Source organism: Haemaphysalis longicornis, unplaced genomic scaffold (genome assembly GCF_048455015.1).
Source record: "Haemaphysalis longicornis isolate Haplotype H1 unplaced genomic scaffold, Haemaphysalis longicornis Haplotype H1 scaffold_7, whole genome shotgun sequence".
NCBI classification, from domain to species: Eukaryota; Metazoa; Arthropoda; class Arachnida; order Ixodida; family Ixodidae; genus Haemaphysalis; species Haemaphysalis longicornis.
Genome location: NW_027526422.1, coordinates 145,532,417 through 145,549,858, shown reverse-complemented (window position 1 = coordinate 145,549,858; position 17,442 = coordinate 145,532,417). Strand labels below are relative to the sequence as shown.

Genomic DNA, 17,442 nt, shown 5'->3' with positions numbered 1-17,442 from the left:
CGACCCATACAAACGCGCCGGTAACGCCACAATACTGTTCAGAATGGATCTCCGCTTTCGAGGAATCTTTTCCTCATTCCTTTTTGTGAAGGTGGTGGAGTGTGTCTTGTCCATTTAACGACGCTGATCACCGCCATTGGAATTCCGGGTACGAACGCGGAGCCGTCATTCGAGGGATGAGAGGTATGAAGAACGCATGAAAAATTCTGTCTAGCGCAGCTGCACTGCTCCAAGTTACTGGGCGAAGTTCAAAATCATTTCATGTTGGGATATGTCACCTCTGTGTCGAGCACACGTCAATGGGTAGACGGCCCGAATTTGTATGCCCTTAGTGCGTTTCTTGGAATCCATATGGCGTGTGAACAAAGAAATATTTGTTGGCGGCGCGGACCCCACTTATAAGCGTAGATGGTATGTGCAAAAATTTAGACGGGCTTCCCAAGGGTCGATGGTTCGCGCTCCGACTTTGCATTTAGTCGACTTATTTTTTTCTGGTGTTGAAACCGTGTTTCGATAAATACATTAAGAGTTTCCGGGTAAGAGTGAAGATCGCGTGGTTACCTGTGTTCCCACCTAAGGGTGGTCGACACTGCGGTGACAAATCAGCGATTTAAAGGGCCCTTCTCACTTCCTCCGTGTGATGTCCATTTGAGATGAGCGATTTTCGGAATAAAACAAGGTTTTTGGGCTTTTGGGGAGAGAGGGGAGCCAGCTAGCTGCAGGCCTCTGCCCGACCTCTTTTCTTATCTATAAGTTGTAAATACTTCGCGTACATATCTTACAGATTTGTGCATTTATCTTGCAGTACAGCATCGTTTTACACGTGCCAGCAGCCACGAGCAAGCAGAGTTGCGAGGTAGGCCAGACTGCGGACCGGTGACGATGAAAGGGAAGTTTATTCTTTGCTACATCCTAACGAAGGAGGCCCCAGGCCTTTCGTCGTCCGGACGAGCGTTCCGTGGACAGCCGTTCTCTACCGCTGCCCAAAGACGACTTTCCCGTTTCTCTCTACTCCGGAGGTCTCGAGTCGCGCGCACCGCCACGGCCGCGCGGTTCAGAGAAGCCGGCCTTCGGTCTCCTGTGAAGCCGCGACCCGCTGTCCCCCCGATTCCGCCGCAGCGCACACGTGTTCCTATTTTACCGACCGGACACACAGCGGGCGGTCTAAATCACTTCTTTGTTTGGCCTTGGCTCCCCTCCTAATGTCTTTTCGAAGCGACAGAGATGCGCAGGCGCGCCAGAGTTAATGGCCGCAGAAGTTCCCAGAGTTAATGGCCGCAGAAGTTCCCCCAGAGTCCCGCCTGCAACAGCAGTCTCCTTTCATCATCTTCGATCATCGATCAACCGATCCTTCCATGGGCCCATCGAAGCTTAACTGGTGCCGTGACCAGTATCGCCTTCTGTTTTTACTGGTGTTGTGGCCAAATTCGTCGAATTTCAACTGCAGTGTTTCTTTTTGTCATTTTACCTGCCACTCTTCTACTGGTCTCCTGCTCCAGCGCCGCCAACCCCAAGTACCAAGACCGAAGAATTCCTTTGCCTAAAAAGGAGCCCCAAGCATGCACAATGATTTACCGGGTAGTTGTCTCAATGGGCGTCTCGGGGAGCGCTCAAGAAACCTGCTTTCACCGACCGGCAGCAACTTCACCTTGCATTGTCAGTGCTGCAAGTACACCCCGCCCTCTTCCGGGGCATCGTACTGAAACGGCACAGTTGGACAAGCTGTCACGGCAGATCTTCGAGGCCTATGCAATATTCCCTCTCAAAGTGTTAAGAAAGTTCGCATTGCTGATCTGTTAGCGAGAAAACTATACATACAATATTAAAGCAGTTCCACTCAATGTGAAAGCTGTCGGAAGTGCAGAGCACTGATTCGCCATAATGGGCTGTAGGACCGTTATCCGCTCATTGCTACTACCCAACGGCTTTCAAATTTCCGCCCTCGCAGTGCTCGCGCACCCCCTGCCTGTAACTGCGCCAGCGGAAGTTCTATTCTTTTTGTGCTTGCTTTCCCTCCCACACGTGCCGGCGTTGCACTGCCACTTTGTTTCGCTTACTATCGTAAAAACCAACCCACCGAGCGTTCCTAACTGAATGAACGTGGGTGGTGCCGGTTAATTACCTATATTTTGCCTAAACTGTACCTACAGTTTTCTTTGCGCTAAACAACCGGGAGATGTATGGCACGCGCCAGCGGTTCCCGAGTTTGAAACGCCTATGACCCGATAAACCGCTTGGCTTTCCAAGCCTCAGGGTTACGCCGCGATGACACCCGCTACGACGGAACGCCGTGTGGCTTTACTGTGGTCCAGCGCGTGAGATACGACGACGGGGCAAGCCCATAAAGTCCTCTGCACTTAAAAGGAGGACTTCATTTTGAGAAGATAAAAGGTTTACCGGCTGAGAATACATTTATTGCAGGCGTTCCATAAGCATAGGATCCCAGAGAAGATAGCTGGAAACGCAACCTCAAGGTACGCTGGGCGACTCTAGCACCACGCCAAGGAGTCGAGATCAGAATCACACACGCTTCTTGCCTGTGCACGGGCAATCGCCACCACCCCATAAGGGGGAGTTTTCTTAATAAATCTCTCTCTCTCTCTCTCTCTCTCTCTCTCTCTCTCTCTCTCTCTCTCTCTCTCTATGCTGATGAACACTCGCGGCACCTGATGTATCTCTCTTTCCCGCTGCTGTGATACTGATGTGTATATTTCTCCTTCCGCAAAGACTCCGAACAGACTGACACAAGACTGTCATCCCTGGCAGAACGGTTCCCATTGAAATCTTCCAGTATAGTACTGTGAAAGCTCATTAATGCGAACTTCAATAAGTGGAATTTATGGATAACTCGGACGGCACTATTTCGTCCGGCCAAGCCTCCATAGAAGTCTATGAACAAAGAAGCCCGTTATTTCGAAACCGGGTAGGTTCCACCCCACATGTAATTCGAACTACGCGCCACCACGCCGGAGCCTGGCACACAGCCAGGGAAACGCACACTGTGTCTACACACGAAGCTGCGTATAACGGAGAAGGAAAAATATGGTAAAACCGATGTGAATCCTACATGGCGGGTGTTTTGGACGGCGCATTCTTTTCGAACACGGTGGATGAGGACGCGAGTACTGTGGTGTGTATGGTGCACGGACAGACGAGGGGCATAGTATCATTGTTGAGGAGCGCCAAACCGGTCGCTGCCAATGACGACAAGGAGTACGAGGACGAAGCATAGTGCGGCCGTCCTCTCACCGAGTAGTTCCATCCTGCCCATGTCCAGCTGACACGTCCGCTGACACCCCCGCTAAGCCAGCTGACATGTCCGCTTGTCGTTCTGCTTCGACTCTTCGCTGCGTCTTATGAGGCTGTTACGACTGCACATCGGTAACGTGAGTGGGTGTTTGGCCAGGGCTGAAGTTCTTAAAGTTGGGTCAAATTGTTGCGAACCTGTAGCGGTGGGGGATATTAGGGTATGGCCCCCGGTTCCCCGGGAACCAGCATGGCGTCTTGGTCCGCCAGCTTGGCTGCAAGCCGCTTACCCTTAGAAGAATTCAAGCGCCATGGCGTGGAGAGTATTCCGGTAGCACTTGTTCCCGCCGGTGACGGGGTGATTCAAACAAAAAATTGAAAGCTCCTTCAAGAGTAGCTGAAACTAGTGAGCCAGCATTAAATGGCCATATCGGAAGTAGGGCAATACGGCAGGGCAGGCCTGTTGTGCCGATCTAAAGACCTAAATTGTGTCGCGGACCTGCTGCGGTGCACATCGGTTGCCTGTTGCCTCGGTTACCGTGAACGCCTTCATTCCGCCGCACCTCGCTTGTGTGAAGGGCATTGTTTGGGACGTTGATCCCACCCAGTCTCCCAGTAGAAGTACTAGAGGAGTTCAAAATGGCAAGTGTGACGGCAGTCTACCGCTGTAGCAGAGTGGAGAATGGACGTCGAATCCCTACCGCGTCCGTTATCATGATTTTTGCAGGACTAAAGTATCCCTCTGAGGTGATGGCATGGCCGCTAGTGCATAGGGCAGGCCTTTCGGAGTCTAGGCCACTGCTGTGCCGGAAGTGTTGGCGATTTGGCCACACGTTTCGAGGATGTAAGTCCAGTCTTAGGTGCAAAAAGTGTGGAGACAGTCATGATGCGCAATCCTGTCGATCAGACATCGAACTCTGCAGTCTCTGTAAGGGAGCCCACGAAGAGACGTATTCCAACTGCTGGGCAAGGTCTCATGAATGTTCCCTCTTAGAGATAATGGGAAAAAACCGCTGCTCTAGGTTTGAGGCTTCAGCTCTGTCGAAACGTCGTACCCAGGGTTATGCGGCAGCAATTCACAAAACAAGTGCCCATGCTGATGCCGCGTTTCCAGCCACCATTACTCCAGTAATTGAAACGTCCGTCACGCAGGTAATGCAGCTCCGCTTACTGAGACTCTTGTCATGCTGACGCATATCACAATCCTTTTGGCGCCAAAGTTAGGATGCTCACTACCGGTTGTTCCTATTAACCAGCAGGCCAGATATTCTACTTTTGTACCTCAGCTTGTAACGCACCTTGAAACACATGATACCCAGGCTATTGCAGGCTGCTTCTGAGGGAATACGCAGTATCAGGTTCAGACTGGGATAGCGATGAGCCGGTCGCTCTGACGGGAGTTCAGGTTGTTAGTAATGACGAGGTTGGAAAAGCCGCCCCGTCTGTAGATATCGATGATTCCTACGTCAAGGAAGGGAATGACGTTTCCACAGCTAAGATTCTCCCCAGAAAACAGAAGAGGCGTATCTCCTCTATAGATGAAGCTAAGGCTGACCGTGGCAAACCAGCAAGCAAAAAGGCGTCCCCTACGACTGCAACTAATGGCACTGATATACTGGGGGCCATTGTTGCGTCCACAGTACACGAGTCAGTATAGCATCTCTGAAGGTTATTCAGTGGAACTGCCGCTCCGTTAATTCTTCTTTTGTTGATCTCCAGTGTCTAGTTGCAAATTACAGTCCTTATGTTGTCCTCCTTCAAGAGTCGTGGCTTACTAAGGACACATTTTTTGCTTTGGGAAGTTATTGGCCTTTAGGTTAGACCGCAATAGAAGAGGGGGTGGATTACTAACCTTAGTTTCTTCAAAACTTTGTCACAGAGAATTTACGGCGTTGGAACTGATGTCACCCAGTGGCGAAGTTCTCGCAGTAGACTTGCTTATCCCTGGGAGTCCTCCGATATCCCTCGTCAATGTGTATTTTCCGGTAGGTTTCCGCAGAGAAGATACACTGGACAGTTTTATAGCCAGTAAATCGAGAGTTATTGTTGCCGGTGACTTTAATGCTCACCACGTTTATTGGGGCTTCAGAACGGATTCTCGTGGTTTAGAGCTCTGGCACTGGCGGTAGGAAAATGATCTTTCGTGACATAATTCCCGGGCAATTGCATTTTTGCGTGCTGGATCTCGATCGGCCTTGGACTTATCCTTCTCCTCAGGCAATGTACAAGTCGCGTCCTGGTGTACCAGCAAGCGGTTCAAGCAGTGATCCTTTTCCTATTGAGTTTACAGTAGGTATCCCCCTAACTAGAATTGAGGGAAGAAATCAAAAATTTATTAACGCTCGAGTTTATCAGGGGGCATTGCGGGATTGCTTTAGATCAATGCAGACCATTGATTCTATTGTAGATGCTCAGCGAACGATGCAGTCTTTCCAGACAGCAGCAAAAAACGCTGAGTTAACAGTCAATTGTACCGCACAGCTAAAGGTCTTTAACTGGTGGAACTCTGATTGCAGCCGAGATTATCGCCATAGAAAAGAATCAACTCTGAGGTTTCTTCTGTACAATCACTGTCCTGTAAATTGGATAAACTATAAGTACATGGCAGCAGTGTTCAAACGTACAGTTGCAAAGCTAAAATGGATTACATTATAAAACTCAATGACTTTCTTTGTAATTCTAAAAATAAAGCAGCGCTCTATAAGTTCATGGCAAGCAATTGGGCGGTTTCTATCAAGCAGGTACTGTCATCAGAGGTCTTGACTTCTGATGAAGAGGCCCGGATTCTAGAGCGCTCGGCTGGAGGACTTGCGGTTCGCTTTTCTTCTGGTTGTAGTAACTCACGTCTTATCGGTCCTCCAGAAACGAATGACTTTATGCCAGTCTCATCTTTCGATCTGACGGAGGCCTTTTCCATCACACGATCTGCGGCGCCGCGGCTTGACGGCATGACTGTTGGTGCTATTAAATTTTCGGCTGAGGAATTCGAACAGGTTCTATTGAATGTAATAAATTCATCCCTCAGGTTTTGTTGGATTCCACTCAACTGGAAAGTGTCGAAGATAATTTTGCTCCAGAAAAAGCCAGGTCAGGCTTTCGATTTAGACAACTTAAGGCCGATTCCTCTGACCTTCAACATGATAAAATTGATAGAGCGAAGAGTTTTTAAACGGATGACTTCTTTCATGCAGGACTGACAAGTACTCAGTCCTGCTCAGATTGCTTTTAGGCGGCGATGTTCTATTTGGAACGGTCATGTGGACTTCAGGCGAGGATCCGCTTAGCACAATAAAGGAAAATGGTGTCGGCACTAGTGACCTTAGATGCAGCTAAAGCTTATGACAGTGTCGAGCATGCTATCTTACTTAACAAACTAGCGCGAATTAACCTGCCTACATACCTTTTTGCTCATCGGGAATTCTTTTGTACGAACGGAAGGCTATTTTCAGGTAGATTTCCACAAACTAGAGGTGTGCCTCAAGGGTCAGTATTATCGCCTTTACTTTTTAACATCCTTATGAGTGACATTCCTCTCCTCCCAGAAGTAACAACCTACGTTTATGCGGATGATATAGCGTTTTTTTGCGGCCGCAGTCGACATTCATTCGCTATATGACCGTTTGCAGGCCTATTTATCTCTCTTGGAGACATGGCTTGACAGCATTTATTTAACGTAAAATGTGTCGAAGAGTGGTCTACTTGTCTTTCCAGTTGCAGGAACAGTTTCAATTTCTCTCGCTTACAAAAATCAAGTCCTTCCGCAGGTGCATTTGCTGAAGTATCTTGGTGTTACATACACGTCTGCTCTTGATTGGCATACGCATATTAACGCATCAGTCACAAAAGCGGAGAGAGCATTTGGTCGCATGAAAAGACTATGTGGGAAATGAGCAGGAATGCGCCGGGACACACTTTAGCTGTTGTACCGATCCTACGACCGGCCAGTCACGGAGTTTGGGTGCTTCTTGTTTTGCAGTTGCCCTATCCACAAACTGCGACCGTTATACCTGTTGGAGAGGCGCATTCTTCGATTTTGCCTTGGCCTCCCCCGGTTCGTCTCGAACCGAGTTCTGAATTTAGAGGCACGCGTTCCTGAACTCAGGGTTCGATTTCTCTTGCTGTTGGTTCAAACTTACCTCCGCATGTACGAAGCCCCCTCTGGAGCTGCCAAGCCTGTATTTATTTGTGATCCGAGTTTATTTTTTACATCTCCGTGGCCTAAACGCATTTCCCCCAAGTGCTATTCGTTCAATCATGCCTGGATTGCATTTCTGTCAAGCTATATAAAGTTATTCCGGTATCCCCAATTGAGCGAGAAACTGAGTTTTTCTTGCCAAACCCCTTCCCTTCGGCTGCAAAACTTCTCCCACGCTCGCTATTAGCCGCTATTTTAAATGAATATTTATCCAAGTATCCTGCTTCTTCTGTGATTTATGCTGATGCATCTCAAAAAGGCGAGAAAGCTGGGATTGGTATTTTTTCCCAATCTCTAGATTGGAGTTATCGCTACGAATCCTGGATTACTCACCCATTTTTATGGCCGAATTTTTAGCAATAGCTCTCGCTATATGCAAAGTACCGCAGCATGTATCAAAAATCATCATATTGCCTGATTCGATATCTGCATTAACTTCCTCTTCCGACTTTCCATTGTACCGCGCACTATTATTTTTAGTTCCTAGGCACGTGAAGGAGGTACGCTTGCCTTGGGTCCCTGGCCATACGGACATCAGGGGCAACGAGTCACAGCTCCCATTCAATTCGGAATACCTAATCTTGCTCTATTTGCATCTTCAAGATTAAGACGATATTTACATTTAGATGCTACTCGTTCCGACTCACTTTTTATCATTTTAAGAGTAGCAACATTTAAAGTTCCGGTGGAATGTTCTGTTTTTTGTGGTTCGCGGCAATGCGAGGTGACCTTCACCGAGCTGCACTGCAGGATTCCAAGGCTTCATTTCTATCTGTTCAGATCAGGACTTTCACCAACGGAACTATGTGTGCGTTGCCAGGTACGGAAAACAACCGAACACTTTTTTTTCTCGACTGCCGCCGTTTTTCAACAGCTAGACAACTGCTTTTGAAGGACCCAATCGAGCGTTTGGGGTTGACTTTGTGGATTCCACTTATATTATCTTTTGCGCATCAAATTTGGGGTTTGCAAAAAGGGATATCTACAATTGCATTCAAAATTTTTTTTCCGCTTCAGGTCGTTTGAATTGCTGAAGGGTACTAATTAATGGTTAATTCGGGTTTTATTCATAGCTACGTTCCCTTTCACAGCCTCTTTCCAGAAATAATTTAGTATTTTGAAGTCCCCACGTATTTCAACAACCGATTTAGCCCTGGCCAATCTCCCCTTGTGGGTACGTGCCAAAATCTTTGAGGACATCATCATCATCATCATCATCATCATCAAGTCACGGCCACATATAATGCCACCAGTTTTTTCTTAAGTTTTCAAGAAGGCAAAGATGGGGCTTTCCGACACATTCGTTAGTTAGAGTACGAAGTGCTCACTGTCGCCTTTAGGGTCAAAATGCAAGCCCAAATCACCCACTTTTCAGGTATCAAAAAGTTGGCGTGCCTTCGCAGTGATAGCGTACTGCTGTTATTGTTCTCTTTGATTACTTCGACCTGTCATTGCTTCGAACTTTCATTGATTAGAACTGAGATGGCGTCCCCTTTGCGGTTCAAATTAACGAGCTTTTACTATTAATTCTATGGCTCAAAATATTGGTTATCGCCGTGGCGGCAAAGCACACGTACCACGCACTGCGAACGGCGCCCTGAAGCACTTGGGCCCCTACGTTCCACCTCTCAATGGCCTCAGGCAACAGACGCGATTTTATCAGGTTGAGTGGCATGGAACAGCAGCTGCGAGAACTGAACGAGAAGTTCCTGCATTGCTAAGGCTAGTGTATCTTCGTGCTCTATTCATAAGTACGGGCGAACTGAAGAGAACCATCAAAAATGATGTGGATGTTGTATAAACAAAGAGTAGGTAATGCCACTCGACTGATGTGGAATTGTTTGTAGGCTTTGTGTTCAATTGTTCCTTAGGCTCCTGGCCCATGCAAATATCTCCGTGTAGATTTGAAATCGGCACTTCTGGCGACACGTTTGCGTTCGTCACCTCTAAGTGGACTGTGGCATTGATGTATCACTTTTATACGAATTGTCGTAGCATACCGCTTATCGCGTTTTTTTTTGTTGATAGCAGTCCTCAATGAAAAGGAATTAATAAAGGTTGATGAAAAGTGCAGGGGCAAAAACGCTCTGTTCTCTTTGTTTCTTGAGCTGGGCAGGCTTCAGTGTACATGCGCAATAGAAATAATTAGTTGTAGCCCTTTCATCTTGATGAATTGAGTGTTATTTTACCAACTGCTAGTCACTTTGCAAGCACTGCGTGCTTACATTGACTGCACAACTAATTTTGTACAAAAGACCGGATAGCTAAACAAAATAAAAAATGATAGTGTTTGGCCCTAACGCTCCGTCACGTTGATGATGGTTGGGTGTTTATGGCGCAAGGCCAACTATGGCAAAGAGCGCCAAAACAGTGGTTAGATATGAAGGATGTAAACGTAAAGTATAAAATCGTTCAACAAAACCAATATAAAATCAGTAAAAGACAATGAGGATGTCTGGTGTAAAAGGCCAGGTTGTGATAGGGCGTAGCATGAATTAAACACTACGCGTGTAAGGAAATGAGGCGTAAAAACTTGTTGTCGTTAAGAAACTCAAATGTGCGTTGTACAGGAATCACGGGATCATCCGCTAGAAAGAGTGCTGGGTGAAGTGGAATGTGTTGTCTGTAGAGTTGAGGGAAGTGCTTGCGTCTTGTTGTGTGGAGTGCTTTGCATGTAATGAGGATGTGAAGTACGGATAGGCCCTCCCCACACCTGCTACACAGGGATCTTGGAGATCCAGTGAGCAGATTGGAGTGTGTCGCTTGTGTGTGGCCTATCCGTAATCTAGCTAGGGCAACTTCGATGAATCTTGTGTGAGTCACTAGTGTATCGTCCTAAGTGTGGCTTTATTATGTGTAACTTGTTGTCTGTTCGTGTACTCCAGTCGGCTTGCCATGTTTTGTGAAGGTGTCTTATGTGTGGCTTGAGGTTAGTGTAGGGTACTGCTCTTATGTCCACTGTGTTTGCAAGTGCAGCAGCGGCGGCCATTTGATCCGCGGTCTCATTCCCCGCGATACCAGCATGGCCTGGAACCCAGCACAGGATTAGTTGAAAATTTTTAGCATATATAGACATTATGGCATTAAAGACAACATTGACAATGTGGTTTTTTCTGGGTCTGTGTGAAGACAATGCACGCACAACACTCAAGGAGTCTGTAAAGATGACGGACTTGGGAATTTGTTTTTTTTTAAGAATGTGCTGAACGATGAGTAAAATGCCATATGCTTCTGCGGAGAAGATAGTGGTGTGTACACTCATGGTGTTGCAAGAATTAAAATTAGGACCATCAACAGCGCACGACACCGTAGTTGAAGTTTTCGAGGCATAGCTATAAAATTCGGCCCATTTATATTTCTCCTGAAGGGACAAGAAGTGCTGCAGAATAGAAGTTCTCGGAACCCTCTTTTTATCTATTTTAATAAAAGACAAATCACATGACACAACTGAAGTTGCCATGGTGGCAAAATGTCAGTACATGATGATGTGTATGCATCTAAAAACCCAAGAGAAAGACCTGAAGCTTCCTCTCTCACCTTCAGTGAAAAGGGAAAGGAAACAGATGGACGATTTGAGAAGAGCTGGGTTGTCGATGTATCATTGAAGACAGGTCTAAAAGGATGTTTATTCAATGATGAAACCTTAACAGCATATAATAAATGTATGTTCATTCGTTGATTTTCCAGGCACCATTTACTACATTCGACGTACAGACTCTGGGCCGGGCTACTGCGGAACGCACCAGACGCAAGCCGAAGGCCCAAGTGGAGTACTGGATGAAGCATTTTTAGTGCTGCTTTCGATGCCGACCCATACACGACACTGCCGTAGTCTAACCGAGATCCCACTAAGGCGGTAAAGACCCGGAGCAGCAGTTCTTTGTCTGCACCATAGGACTGGTGGGAGAGGATCTTGAGAACATTTAGTGTTTTGAGGCGTTTATGTTTAAGTTCTTTGGTGTGTGGGACGAACGCGAGCTTTTCATCAAATAAAACACCTAAAAACTTGTGCTCCCTTTTTACAGGAATAGATGCACGATTAAAGGTAATCTGAGGGTCCGCAGAAATCCGCGCTTGCGGGAGAACACAACACAAGTACTTTTGCCCGGGTTTAGTTTAAACCCGTTTAGGTCCGCCCAGCCAGCGAGTTTCTTAACACCGAGCTGTACTTGACGTTCGCAAATTGACAGGTTACGGGATTTAAAAGATATTTGTACATCGTCTACATAGATGGAACAGGAAATGGATGGCGGCAGTGCCTTTCGGAGGGAGTTCATCTTAACTATAAACAATGTGAAGCTTAAAACTCCGCCTTGCGGCGCACCATTTTCCTGCACATGCATCCCGGACAGGGATGACCCAACCTTGACACGAAATGTCCTCGTGGACATGTAACTAGAAATGGTGTTTATATGTTGCCTGACACTCCAAAGGACTTGAGGTCGCTAAGGATGCCGTATCGCCAGGCTGTGTCATAAGCCTTTTCAACATCAAAAAAACCCCGTAAGACAAAATTGTTTATGCACGAAGCCATCCTTGATATATGGTTCAAGAGCAACAAGTTTATCGTTGGTAGATCGCCCCACCTTGATGCCTGCCTGGCAGCTCTCGAGAAGACCATTGTACTCCAGAAAGTACACGAGCCTTGACACGAGCCTCCGTCACCTTGATTTCATAGTAATTATAACGCAAGCGATGGCGACATATCTGTTTGCCGCCGCACTCCACACGCCGTCCGTTACCTTGAACAGAACCTTGATAATACGGCTCGGACAAACCCAATGTCCGATTGTTTCCGTCCGTGGCAGCAGGCTCAAGCCATGTGCCGTCAGTCGCTATCTTAGTGGGTCATTCGCGCTTTCTACGATAAGCCACTTCCTGGAAAAAATACCATGAGAAAGCAGCAGCATGGTTTTCCCGCAGTTATCTGCAACCTTTATTCTTTCCGAGGCTTCGTTACAAAAATATGGGCGTTGGTGCAAGTGAAGCGGCTGAGTACTTATGCACTGCAGGCACATGCGTGCACAAGGGCTGACGGGGCCTCACCTGAAAGGGACTCTGCAAGACTTTCGATAAGCGCTTTCTGTGTTTCCTTCGCGTCTGGAACCACTGGGAAAGCTGTAGTTATCACCAGCACGGAGCGGCACTGCGTGATTTTCTCGTAGCACCTGATACGCCTTCCATTTAGCTTTGTTTTTGTGGCTCTTTTTTAAGTTGCTATCGAAATGCGTTCATTGGTGCAACTAAAAGAAAACCCGCCAACAGCCGCCACATGGCCTCAGTGACGTAATTCGGGCCGTCGAAGAACGCCAAGACCGGGAAAGAGGGGAAGATCTTTTGAGCGAGTTTACAAGTTATCTGATGGGTGTAGAGAACTTTTTGGCTGAGGTACTTTTCGAACTCCTAATCTCAGTAGTGGATGTGTTGGGCGACTACGTTGTTCAAGCATTTAAGATTTCAAAAAAAAATTGCAGTGGCTTAGCTCGGCTATGCCGTAGCGTGAGCAAAGGTTCAGCTGGTTATTCTCAGGTTTCCTGGTGTCTAGGATTAGCTGATTATCATGCTTACTGCTGCTAAAACGATTTATAGTCCAATACAATCCAATTTATTCCAATCCAATTCAATCCAGTCGTGGCGGCGGCGGCTCCGGCACGCCAGCTCTGCGCCGTGAGACGTCACTGCTCCTCGCGCATGCTCAGCGCGGATCTCCAGGAGCTACGCGAAACTGCTCAACCCCGGCCAGTGTAGCTCACGCTACAAAAGTTGGAAAAAGTGTTGCAGGGTTCCTTGAATACTAGTGAAGGGCGCAAAAAATTGTGATGACCTCTTGAAAAATAGAAAACCAGGTTTAGTTATGTCACTTACGGCCCCTGGCTTTACATTTTCTGCTCACAAGACTGCGGCGCCAGTCTTTCAGGGAGTAATGCCGCATGCCTGGGACAATCTCCCTGTTTGGGTATGTCTTTCTGAACATTGGGTCTGAGAAGAAGAAGAGGCTGAGGTGCTACCAAGGCAGCTCTGGTTGTGCGTCAGCTTCGGTGCCGTCTGTAGGTCTTTTAAACCCAGTAAATACTGCTTTTCTACCTTTATTCGTGACATCTGTGGTGAAGGTGTATACGAAAACCACAGGTCTCACGGTATTTTTCTATGCTTATAGTGTGTGACGGAAATTTCACCTTTTACCCACATAATGCAACACAATAAATTTTCACCCGCGCCTCATTTTCGCTATTTGAGAAATTCCCAAACTTCTGCGGAAGGGGAAAATTTTGTTTTTTTAATAGCAGAATTATCGGCGCCGTAGTTGGCGATTGAAGCGTAATTTCGCGCTTCCGTGGTTACCTACGCTTGCGTTTCTTGTGCAACAGATTGTCCCAAGTCGAACGTGCATAAAGCAAACGTGCACTTTTGCCTCAAGGTGAACGCTCGCGACGTGAATTTCGTGGTACAGAGTGTTGAAAGGATAAATGAGCCGCTTTAAAAATTCACTCCCGGGAGGGGGGAGCGGGAGAGGTGCGCAATGAAGTGACTTGGCCCTCTCTCATGCAGGACCCTGCGCACGCTGTATGACGACGGGGATATACGGCTCGAGCGCTGTCTGTAGGGGCGCCACTGAAATCCCCCTAGCGGCCCGTTTCGAAAGCAGTCGCGGGAGTCACCGGCCCGCTCACCACTGTCGCCGTTGCTTTTGCGGCACGTTTGGAACTGATATTTTCCGTTTGTATGCTCTGAAATACATATTCATGTGGAGCAGTCACTGTGTTCTCAAATGTGGTGTATTTACGAGAGTTTAAATGCTTCTGACGCGATCTTACTATGGTACATTCGGTCCGACAAGCGTCAGGTGCGTGTCAGAGGCCGGCGTCGCGAAACCGGCATATGCATGGAGCTCATTGTAATTCCGCTGCGCTGAAATTTACTAACAGTACATCCGTAAGTAGCGTTCGTTCAGATGCTCATTCTACGGCTATACACTACGATGTAAATCGGTTTCGTGTGTTTTCATAATCTAGCGGAGCACTCATACCTGACAGCACGCCAGTTACGCTTCATATCTCAGATATTGATTACATCCCTGAACAAGCCAATGGGGCATAAATTTCACGGACATCCGACGTACGATGAATAATGCAAACATTACATACCCGAGTCAGCACAAAGAATATACGGCTGGGTCGCCTTCTCGCGATGTGAGCCGTTGCAAACAGTCATCATCTGCTACATATATCCTCCGCTTATATCCACGACCGCGGCTAACGCTTTTTTCGAACATCATCATATGACACCGAGAGCCTGCAGAATCTTGCACAAAAGTGAAATCAGAGGGCCTTATCAGATACCGTACTCTTCGAACGACACCTTTTATCGCTTATAAACTTAATACTTCAAAAAATGTGTCCGCCAAGTGATCAGCTGTTCGTTAAAGTCGAAAAAAAGATTAAAAGTGAACGCGGAGCTTGTGTGTGTGATTACTATAACTGCAATTCCTTGATTTCGCTCCGCATTTGTACATAACGATAGTTAAGCGCCCCCCTTCCCTGCCTTGGAAAATATAAGTGCATTTCGCATTAGTTTGTCTAGTGAGTCTTATATTGCTTAAGTCAAGAGTAACGTCTCTACCATTTCTGAAGCTGCACTTTTTTCTTCATTCCCGCACGAGCTATATATTGCTTTTATTATCCCGTGGCTGCATTAGCCTTCTTTGCTTCTTTCTATAAGGCGAGAGTGGGCGCATATTTAACTATGCAGAGCCTTGGAATATACTTAACATGTTCGCGTGACCTCTATTCCTATAAAAGGCACAAGTTATTGTCAGGTATTAGGTAACCACATACCCTAATCATCTTTTTCTACGACGTATATATAAGCTGGATTCGTTGTTCTTGCCGCAAAGCATAAGGTATAAGGTCTAAACGAGGCGTCAGTAGAATTTATTTGCGCCTGACATATACGGAGGTGACTGGTGATATGCCGCGGCCATCGCCGACGCCCGTAAGAGCGGCGAAGAAGCGCGCAGCACCGCGTCCCCGGATAGCTCTTGTTGGCCTTCGAGCACTATCAGGACGCAGCTGTTTTTTGAAGTGCCCTAGACGGCCTATTTGCTTACAGACATCGCCATATCAAGTTGTTTAGGGCACGGAAGGGCAAAAAGAAGCGAAAGAGAACCAGAACACTGCACGAGCCGCTATCAGCTTTGCAGCGGTGATCCCGTAAGCGCGGCGGAGAAGCGGCTGCAGGCGGCGCGGCGATCGCGAAGATCGAGGCTCGGATAATGGACCTGGGAAGTCAACTTTACGCGCTGGGCTATGGGCCGTCGGCGTGGGAGGGCTGGGCGGGTGTTTCAGAAACCGCAGGAACACGAACATTTGGTGCGGAAGAGATATTTCTTCGCTTAATTGTTCGGGCCATGACGCGGTATGGATCCTGTCACCCCGCCCAAATGGCAAACATTTTGCCATCCACGCCACCCATAATGCGAGCTCATACATCCACACCGCTCATATGTCGGCGTGCAAGACAGCCTGATAACTGAGAACGGGCTCTGCTAACAGACACGATAATCATGTCACGCCGGAGCAACATTAGCAATGCTGGTGCCAAATCAGAGGACTTTTCCTGTCCCAAGAAGCGGGTATCGGAAAGTTTTAAAGACCGTAGTATTTCTTGGTTTTACTCAAACTCGTTGGTTTGTCTGTCTGTCTATTCATACAGCCGGCCAAAAGATAAAAAAAAAGTTTGACGGAGAAGTTTATCTAGGCGAAACGTTGCCAAACCACTAAACCTCGAAGCATGTCACCAATACTTGTCAACACTAGCGGGCAAAAAGAAACCATTCGTCATATTTGAGGCAAAACATCAATACAAAACTGACATTGAACGGTGTTCTTTTCACTGAAAATATATATGTGCGCTTGACATTTGCGACAGCGTAAAACACACGCGATGAAAAACAGTAGTCTGACACAAAAATACAAAACGAGCTCGCGATTTACGTGGCAGGGGCGACAGAATGTTATCGTCTTCCGACAGAAGCGGCAGCGAAGCGAGCATATACGAGGCCGCTTTCTTGAACATAAACCCTAACCCGCTCCACTATCTGCTGAGTTACACGTGCCACCGACTGACCGATCAGCAGAATCTCCAGGCGGGCAATAAAAAAAAAAAAAACAAGAAAAAAGCGATGAGTGCCGATTTGCTGAGAGATCGGGATAAGGTACGAGAGGGCGGTAAAAAAGCGGATGCAGTTCACACTGATAGCCAAAACTAAACTGCATAAAGTACCAAAAACACGGCGAAATAACAAATGCAGCATTCCGGCGCGCGTTAAGTGAACCGCTCAAGTGCGGCTGGGTTGGGTAGTGGGAAAAAACGAAACGCAGAAATGGCAACGACGCCACGATTCCACTTACCGGACTGGGCTTTACAGTTCACATCCGAAAACGTCTCCGGGTGACCGACAGGTGACGAGGAGGCCCAAACCGAAGTCGCGGTTGTCGTCGCCGTAAGCGCGCTGTCTACGTACGCTCACAACACAGACACAACACCACTCCGCCGCGCAGCCGAGAAATCCTCACGTGGTCGCAAGAGAGCCGCGCCCTTCTCTCTTGCCGGCTCGTGTTTACCGCGGTTGCGTTAGCGACGGCTTCCTCGTTTTCTCGCCCCCCAACGGCGCGCCGCCGTTGCCGCCGGATGCTGCAATGACGCCGCCCCTCGCTATCGTCTCCCTTCGCGCACCACGCATCTGACGCGGCGTCACGAGATGGTCTCAACACAACCCGATTCCGAGCAACGCCCGTACGGAAAGAAGGCCCTTGAGTGGCCCTTATTTCCACTGGTCGTGGACACAATCTCTAATGACTCACGTTCTTTGCCCGCACATGCGCACATACGTTTGTTTCGCCAGACCACTGCGGTTAGAATGGCTGATAACGGGCAAAGGCATTGTTTTGGTCTGGTAGGTGTTTTCGCGACGCGTGCGCCCTGTAGTTACCGGGCGCTTT

The 17,442-nt window shown here is 47.7% G+C and overlaps 1 protein-coding gene across 1 annotated transcript in view; it reads right to left on the bottom strand.

Annotated features, from left to right (window-relative positions):
• The window catches only part of LOC144147099 (E3 ubiquitin-protein ligase MIB2-like), a 145,123-nt gene extending 128,030 nt beyond the window's left edge, over positions 1–17,093 (bottom strand). The window contains exon 1 of the mRNA XM_077679158.1: positions 16,853–17,093. The gene's annotated coding sequence lies outside the window, so the exon portion shown is untranslated. The remainder of the gene's footprint in view (positions 1–16,852) is intronic.
• Between the last annotated feature and the right edge of the window lie 349 nt (positions 17,094–17,442).